This window comes from Erithacus rubecula (assembly GCF_903797595.1).
Source record: "Erithacus rubecula genome assembly, chromosome: 5".
NCBI classification, from domain to species: domain Eukaryota; kingdom Metazoa; phylum Chordata; class Aves; order Passeriformes; family Muscicapidae; genus Erithacus; species Erithacus rubecula.
In genome coordinates this window covers 29,467,081-29,475,877 of record NC_136687.1, presented here as the reverse complement: position 1 = coordinate 29,475,877, position 8,797 = coordinate 29,467,081, and positions in this window count along the sequence as shown.

Below are 8,797 nucleotides of genomic sequence, written 5' to 3'. Positions count from 1 at the left end.
TTCCCTTGTCTGAATGTAGTTAAAATGGGTGAACCCCTCACAAGCTTACTGAAGGGCTGGGGGAAGGGAAGCTGAGGTATGGAGATGACTACACAGTTGCATAAACCGTATTTCTTTGGGGAATTAACCAAAAAAGTGTCAGTAATAACCAAGAAAACAAACCCAGAGGTCTTGGCAAAGAGACACATGTAGATGCAGACAACACCAGGCCCAGTTCATGCTGGAAAATCCCATCTGCTGTTCCCAGCAGTCTGCCAAGGGTTTGCACAAGCGTGGTTTTTACCATTGTGCTGCGATCTCCACTGGGCTTTGATCTTCTCAGGACCAAGGCAGGGAGCTCAAGCCTGTCCCTTAGGGTGCCTTCAAGTTACCAAACACCTCTGTTATCTGTTCACAGATGTTCTCAAGGCACACAGAACTCAAACAGCCAAAGGCATAAAATACGTAATTCTCTACATTGCTGCTCTCCAGACTTTTTGCTTTCCCAGCTGCAAGGTCACTTGAGTGTGTTTACAATCCCCACCAGCCTTCCACTTTTAACCCATTGCTCCCAATGGGCTGTCTGTCACTTCCATTATTCTAATTTCTGTGGGTAATTTTGTGATGAGAAGGAAAATAAGGGTCTACTTGCCTTGAGGAAGAATATCCAGAAAATCAATAAAGGGATTCCTCCCTCAATATATGTTATTGTCTTCCTAGTTCCTAACTCTCCATGGTTAAAGAAACATCTTTATTCTATTCCTATTTCTCCTTATTTCTTTATCATTTCTTGTTACTTTGTGTCAGTTAGCAAACATATTTCATGGCTAAAATTAACACATGTGTGGGTAACAGGAGTCAAAAATTAATTACTTTCCCATAGTAAGAAGCACCATTTCACACTGCATCAGAGTAGAATACTAACACTGTCTTTGCCAAACTTTATGAGCTTGTTTCCTAATCATCTACATTACCATAATTGCTGAAAATATGTTCCAGAGTGCTACTCATAATTGCCCTACACCACACTGGGAAGTAAACAGCAGGAGTGGCTCTGCAAGCAAACGAGGTCATGAAACTTAGGAATTAAACATTGAATTTATGTGAGAAAATAATCAAGCTGCTGAAAAGTACTTTTGTTTTTAATTTTTAATGCTTTATTTGTAAATAATACTGAAGGAAAAAAAATTGAATTCCACACCACAGGCTTACACTCCTATCTGTGTATAAAGTCAGGGTGTGGAGCGCTAAGCTGACTGCAGTCAACAAGCCTGAAATCCCAAAGCTGTATTCAAAGGCTGGGGAGTTGGTTTAGTTTGTTTGTTTATTTTTAAAGAATCAGAATTCAGAGAAGGGATGAAAACAGTCCAAACTTAACAGGAGAGGAGAGGTAATGCTGCTGTTGCTGGCACATCTGGGGAAAGAGAGGTGCTGCCTTCCCTCTGCCCTGTCTCATGCACTGGGAGTCCTGAGTGCAGAACGTGTCTGCCCAGAGCCAACAGGAAAAGTCTGCTGTGCATTGGGGAACTGGATCAAGGGTGAGAGGGAAGGCACACCACTGTGCTGGGATTTTTGCCAGCACTGCAGAAGCAGAACAGGAGATATGGGTGGGGGCCAATGTATTTTCATGCTCTGTTTATCTGCAGCTGGTTTAAAATAACAGCAAACCTCAGACATGCTGTCAAAAACCTAGAGACTTAAATAAGGGGCTGAGAAGGAAAAAATAGAAAACAGGGGGGAATAAAAGAAAGATTCTTGGCATTCAAGAGTGGTTCTGTTCTCATGGGGAAGGAATGAAGACAGCTGGAAAAGAGTTGCTGAAGGAAAAAAGGGAATTGCTTCAGTAGGAAAACAGAAGCTGAAACTCTCTAAATAAGAATCACCAGGAGACCATCCAAAGTGCTTGTCTGCCAATACTCAAACTGTGCAGGCTAAAGAGTATATGCAATGTCAATCTGACAACCTTGGATACTTTCTCATAATAATGCTGTCATTAGCTTTTTCAAATGCACAAAAATGTGCTATTCTATTTTTTCTTTTATTTTTTTTTTCCTTCTCTTCCTCTAGTTTGCTTGTTTGTTTTTTTCTGCTACAGGTTTTCAGGTTGTAAGTATTGCAGTAGCAAAGAGGGATGGCAGTCAGCAGTGCTCTGCAGACCTCTGGAGCTCCATGTTTTCTTTCTCAGAGTTATTCCAGGTGATAGCAATATGCCAAAGCAAACTCAGCTGTTCCTGTGGAAAGGATAAGTGATCTCAGTGACTGCAGACATCCTTCATGAGTAGCTGTCAGCCAGATAAAATACCTTATTTCAATATATTTTCACCTAGAGAAGATATTCTTCAATGACATTTTGCATTAGTTGTTGGTTCCTCTGTAATAAATTCCTGATGGCTAGAAGTGAGTACCAGGAATAGGTATGTGGAGAATGCAGGAGTTCATGGTGGCTATATGAAGTCCTTATGACTTTAAGATGAACTACAGAGGGAATGTCAGATCTTTTCGTGGGTTTATACACCAGCATGATATGTAATTCATTGAGGCCTTTAGACTCATAGATAGAAGTATATTGGTGTTATTAAGTGTTATGTTGCTTGGGCTTTCTGATATCAAGTGACTTGCACTAAATGAGAGGCAGTTTATGACCTTTATTTATTCCCCCTTCTAATCTACCTCCCTGGGGAAAAGTAATTTTTAAAAAGCTAGCAACCAAAGAACCTATCTTGATCTTGCTAAAGAAAAGCCTCGTCTTATACTTAAATCTTCCAATATTCATGTTGGAACAGAAGATAAACATCAGCACTGTAGTTGTTGTTTTGATTAATGGCAAGTGTCTCTGGTTGTCCTGAAATTCAATAAATCTCATAATCTTACTTAGAGATGTAGAAATTTTGGTAGGGGCAAGTGCCATTATTAGTGCATGGCAGCATTAGTCTGGCCAGATTTCTTTGTGTGCAAACAAAATTCCTGATCCCAGAAATTTTCAGGCTCATTCAGATACAGATGAAATACTCCATAGGTACGGTGACATCCTGGAGAACAATTAGTTAATCATAAAGTCAAGACACATTCTTTTGCTGCTCAGGTGGACTCAAATTTTAACTTGTAAAAGCTTTGTCTGTAATCATTTTAATTGAACTGTAAAGCAAAAGACCCTTTAAACTGGCAGTTTAAAATGGGAGTTTAACATTAAACTGGCAATGCAGTGTTTCCTACCACTGCTAGTGCTTTGCCTAATGCCTGAGTTTAAAGTCTGATTTCTGAAAGTGACCTGAGCTGTGAACAAGAAGACATAAAACCTCTCATTTCTTCTTGCTGGGAGAATTCAAAATCTTTGCAGTGAAGATCTGGAGAGATCACCTAGCAAGTCCATTTCCTCTGCTTTCCCAGCAGAGGGGAGTGGAACAGTTTGGTATAAGCTCCTAGTGTAAGTTTAATTTGTTCTGTGGAAAGTTATTATTCTGCTGTAATGAAAAATGAATCTCTGATGCTGAAAAATAGCAAACTGTATGGAATTAAAATAATTCACATTGGCACTCCTCGTAGGAGAACTGTGAATTCTAATTCACTGCCTAATTTCCTGTATGTATGGAGGGTTCTTTGAAAAATTATTGCTTTTTAAAAAGTGAAATATCTGCATTAAAATACATTCAAATTGCATTTCTACTTCAAATAGGAGGCACCATTATTTTGCCTCCGAGCAATTATAGCAGATACGCAATAGTAAATACTTACAGGGAAGCATTTCCTCCAGTAGTAAATTGATTGTTTTTCCTGTAGTCTTTGTGCTGTAAATCACATTATAGATAAGTATAGATGCATTAGAATTACTTTGGATTGCTGCATGCTACAAGAACTTTTTCATGTCTTATGCAGTGGACTTTGAGGTGTTGTTTTATTTTTGGTTGTTTGGGGTTTTTTAGTGGATTTTTTCCTTCTGTTTAAATTTTTTTTCTGCAGTTATCCTTTATGTTTCTGATGTTCTTTTCCCATCACAACGTGATGTTAGAAAATACTGAGTTAGTTCTCATGTTTTTGTAAGCTGGTTTATTTGTGGAAGAGCAATAATACCAAAGAAAGAGGTACAGGATGCACAAGATATACAGGACATGCAAGAGTTTAAGGGGAGTTGGTAGGGGCTAAAGCAAAGTTAAAGTGAGCTGGAACAAAAAGAACACTGAGAATCAGTACAACTTGAAGAAGGGAAAGAGGCTTCTTAAGGAAACACCATCCATAACATGTCTGAAGCTGCTGTGTTTCTGTGCTTTGGTGCCATTTTTCTGTTCATGGTTCACTATTTGAGAACTTTAGGCATGAGCATTTTGGTTTCAACCTTGTTCCCAGCAGGTTGAGTAGAGAACAGTCATACTCAGCATATTGCCCATATTGTCACTGGGGAAACAGGGAGGAGCAGTGTAAATGTAGAAGGAGAAGGACAAAGGAGCTGCTCCTCTGTTCTGGGCTTCCTGAAATTTGGCTGTTTTGGCAGATGACTTGATGCCATAATATTGTCTGAATGCAACTAGCTTTCTGAAATCTATTTGTTGGAAGAACTGGGCTGAACAGTTAAGAAAAAATTTATATGATTAATAGTGAATGAGTCCACACTATCCAAAAGTTTGGACTTCAAAGAGACCAAAACTTTAAGATTGGCAGAATGGATGGGTGTGAGCTGTTGAATCTCTGTAAGCACAGAAAAGAAATGGAATCAAGAGATTTTAAGCTTTTTCCTGTAAATTTATTGTGCTTATTACCAGAAAGCTTTTTATGGCTCTCAGTAAACCTCTGATTTTTTATGTTTCACTAAAATTTCAGGGAAGAAGAGCTTTTCAAATACTCTAAAATATATTTTAATAGCTTTTCACTAGGTGGCGCTTTAGCTTTAGTTTGTCTTGTTTCAAGACAAATGTGATGAGAAAATGAACATCTAAGAGGATATTTTTATTTCTATTGCTGATAAGTAATAATAATGAAACTTCCATATTCATTTGTAGAACTTATAGAATTCAAAGGCAGCAGATATGTTTACTGAACATTTCTTCATGGCACAGGAACATTAAAAGACTGCAGGACATGAAGCCTGACCAAGTTAAACAAAAGCTATTTGCCCACAGCTGCCTGCCCATGGTACCCCACAGCATTTCACATGTTAATAAATAAGCATAAAACTGCTAAAAAACACTGAGCACCTCTGCTCTCTCTGGAGTCTTGGTTCGTGGCCAGCTTGGGCACAGTGCAGTTGTCTGGCCCTGAATCAGAGAGGCTGGGAGACAGACTTGGGGGAATTAGCTTGGGCAGCTATCTGTGAGCCTGGCCCTCACTCCTGTGCCTTATGAGCTTAAAACAAATTTAGCCTGTACTTCAGTAACATATGGATGGCTCTTACCACCAAAACCATACCCATCTCTTAAAAACTCCTTTGTCAGATTTTCATATCTGGAAAAACCTGTAGTGAGATTTTCTGAAATGGATAAATTGCTCAGTATTGGGAAGAGATGATATTCTGAATTATTAGTCTCCAGCATTACCTCAAAGACAGCCAAAGGGAACCATGTGGAACAATGTCCCAGGTACTACAGATTCTTGAGCAGAGTGATAAGTAATATCTTGCTCTTCTAATACAGCTCTATCATTTGAGAGTGGCTGCTGATCTTAGTAAAACTTAGACCACTCAGGCAGGAGGAAAGAGATGTTCTTTCTGTGCATCAGTGAACAAAATAAAGATTTAGAGTTAGTGTTATTTTTGTGGATTAAATAGCATGTGACTTCAAGTTTTACCAAGAATGATGCTTAAAATGACTGTTTGGGGTAAAGGGAATGAAGCAGTGGGTAGGAGGCAGTTGAGGATGTTGTGGAACTTCCATCACTGGAAGTATTTAGGACTAGGTTACACCATGGTGTAACTATCCCTGCCTTGCACCTGTGGTGGTCTGGACCTTGAAGCTGCTGCCTATGATCATCAACAGCAATACAAAATCATGTTTGGGTTTTTTTTCTATAATACATTTATACTTTTGAATATTTATCTATTTATTTTGCATGCCCATTCTTTAACTTCTTCAGTCCTTTCATTCTTCTGCAAAAACCAGAATATTTTATTATGGACTTATTTTTCTTCCCTATGTCAAGAGAAGTTGTTTTTCTTTAGAAGACTCAAGTCCATATGAAATCATAAAAAAGCAAAAGGAATAAAGGTAAAGGAAAAGATTAAATAGGACAAACATTACTGATATAAATATATGAGTTAATTGTGCAGTCTGTTCAATGTGATTTTGCCACTAGCACAGGAAAACAGCAGCCTTTGCACTGACCTGGCTGTGCACAGACCCAGCCCTTGTCTGTGCCTCAGCCTGAGCTGCTGGGGCTGGTTTAACCCTGGAAAGGGGTCAGTGACTGATACCTGCCCTGTTTTGGGCTGGAGTGATGGAAACTGTGCGTGGTAAAGGCCAAAGAGAGCCACAGTGAAGCAAGCAACATGCTGGGGTATCAGGGCTGGGGGAGCACTGTTCAAACTTGACTGGGAAGCAAGGACAAACACACCATGACAAAACACGTGAAAAGATAATTTCAAGAGGATCTTTGGGGTACCAGCAACAACATCATACTTCTCTCAGTGAAGAATTGAGGATGAGATAGCTGCTGTATGTAAAATATCTCTCCATCCAGCAGAAACCTCACAGGGAAGCCTGAAACCATCAACCTCTGAATGCACAGGAACATAGGAAGGGAAAGCACACACCAGAGAAAAGAGGTACATAGCTGGAAGGGACTATTTTCCTTCTAAAGCAATTTTTCCTGCATTATTAATGAAGGTTTTCTGTGTTAATTGGACAATATGGAATATTAAGATATTAAAGCATTAGCTGGACTAGCAATATATTTTTAACCTCCATGTGTGATGCATTCCCTTTTGCTCTAATGAAGATTTTTTTTCAATGGAACAAAAAGTAAACAGAGATTTACTTCAGGTTATGGAGGCATTCAAGGGAAGAGTAGAAAACCTTCTTAAGGCAGTAGCAGAACTGCAGTTTGAAATATTGTAATGTGTTGGTTGGAAAACAAGGAAACCACTCCTTTTACAATTCTTTCTGTTGCTTCTGAACTCTTGTATTACTCTGCATGATACAAGAGAAGCTCATCTTGGTTAGCCTCCGGGCACTACCTAATGATAAAACACTGGTAAAATAAATAATTTATGGTGTCCTCATAAATGCAGTTAATGCTGACATATAAAGATTTTGTGCTCAGTATTAATTATTTTTTAATTTCTACAGAATGTTCTGCATTTGTTATTCCTTTAAAGCTACAGCAGTGAGATTCATAGGACTGTGGGAAGGTCACATTTATCATAGAAAGTTTATATTTCTGTCTCTTGTGGTGGCAGAGAAAAAAGCTGACAAACATAACCTATGGCCATTCTAGATGCTTACAAGCTCCCATTAGTATTTGTTAACAGTTTTTATGAACAAAAATCCTCCTGATATTAAGGTTTTTTTTCATTATTTTCGAAATCTGACTCAGCTGTCATATGTGTGGTCTGGCAGTACTATATAAACCTCCAGAAAAGATAAAGGGTAAATCTCCTGAACTAAAAATGTAGGCCAAATGTCCCACTGGAACTTAAATACAGCAAATTTGACCCGATCTTCTTGCATTCCCTCTTATCTATAGCACAGGTATCTTTTAAAAGACATTTAGATTGCTGTCACTGGTTCCTCAAGGTCAACATGTGCTGCTGAAGCACTCCAAACTTGAGAGCCACAGCTTGGTGTTGCTTTTCCATTCCAGAAGTGAGCTCCATATCAACACTGTCCAGACTTACAGATATAGATAAAATTGCCCTGGGAGAAGCACACTTGGAAAAGAGATAGGTAATGTAATCTTGTAGGTATATGACAGAGCTGTTAATTTGAAGCATGTCACTTACTCTTCTGTCTCCTCAAAATTATCAGGTATGATCCCTCTCTACATTTCCGTGCTTTGGCATGACTTGTGGAAATTTCTGAAGTAAATACTACTATTACTGGTACTTCAATTGTTGTATCATTAGGAAATTGTCCTCATTTTGGCCAGGGAAGAGTTAATTGTCTGGTGGTAGCCATAAGAGTGTAGAGCCTGGAGCCGTATTTTTTAATCTAATGTAGGTTTTTCTTCTATACTACCCATCACTGGTGGATGTGGGAGTAAGGGATTCTGGTTTCTGAGAAGGAAGGAAGCTTCAGGTAGAAAGAAAGGAGACATGCAGCCCCTCCACAGCAATTCTGTCCTTTTCCAGGGGAGCAGGTGGCAAGCAGAGCGGTGGGGTGGCACTGGTCCCAATCAAATGGTTTGTCCATCATTGCTTTTCATTGTCTCAGGCTTGGGAAAAAATGTGGTGGAGGGAGCAGTGGGGAGGCATCAGCTAAGGTCACATTGCATCGACTGGGTGAGCATTGTTTGCATGGAAATCACACCCTTTTGGTATACTTTGTCATTAATATTTTTGATGTTACTGTTCCTTATCTTACTGCTTTCCCAGTAAATTGTTATCTCAACCTGTAATCCCTGCCTTTTGCCTTTCTCACTGGAGGTGATTGGGGGCAGAGTTATGCCTGTGTGGGGTAAATTTCCAGTGGGGCTTAAACCATAACAGAAATTACAGCAATATTGTCAGCTGCCACACCTGTGCTTGGATTCATGGGGAGGTTCCCAGCTGCATTTGATGAGTACAGTACTTTGGGGCAGACAAGGTTATAGAGAGACACCCCATGTTTTCTCAATGCATTGTTTGAACACAAGCAATGCCCAGAGCAGAATGAATCAGGTCTGTCTGATAGTGAGA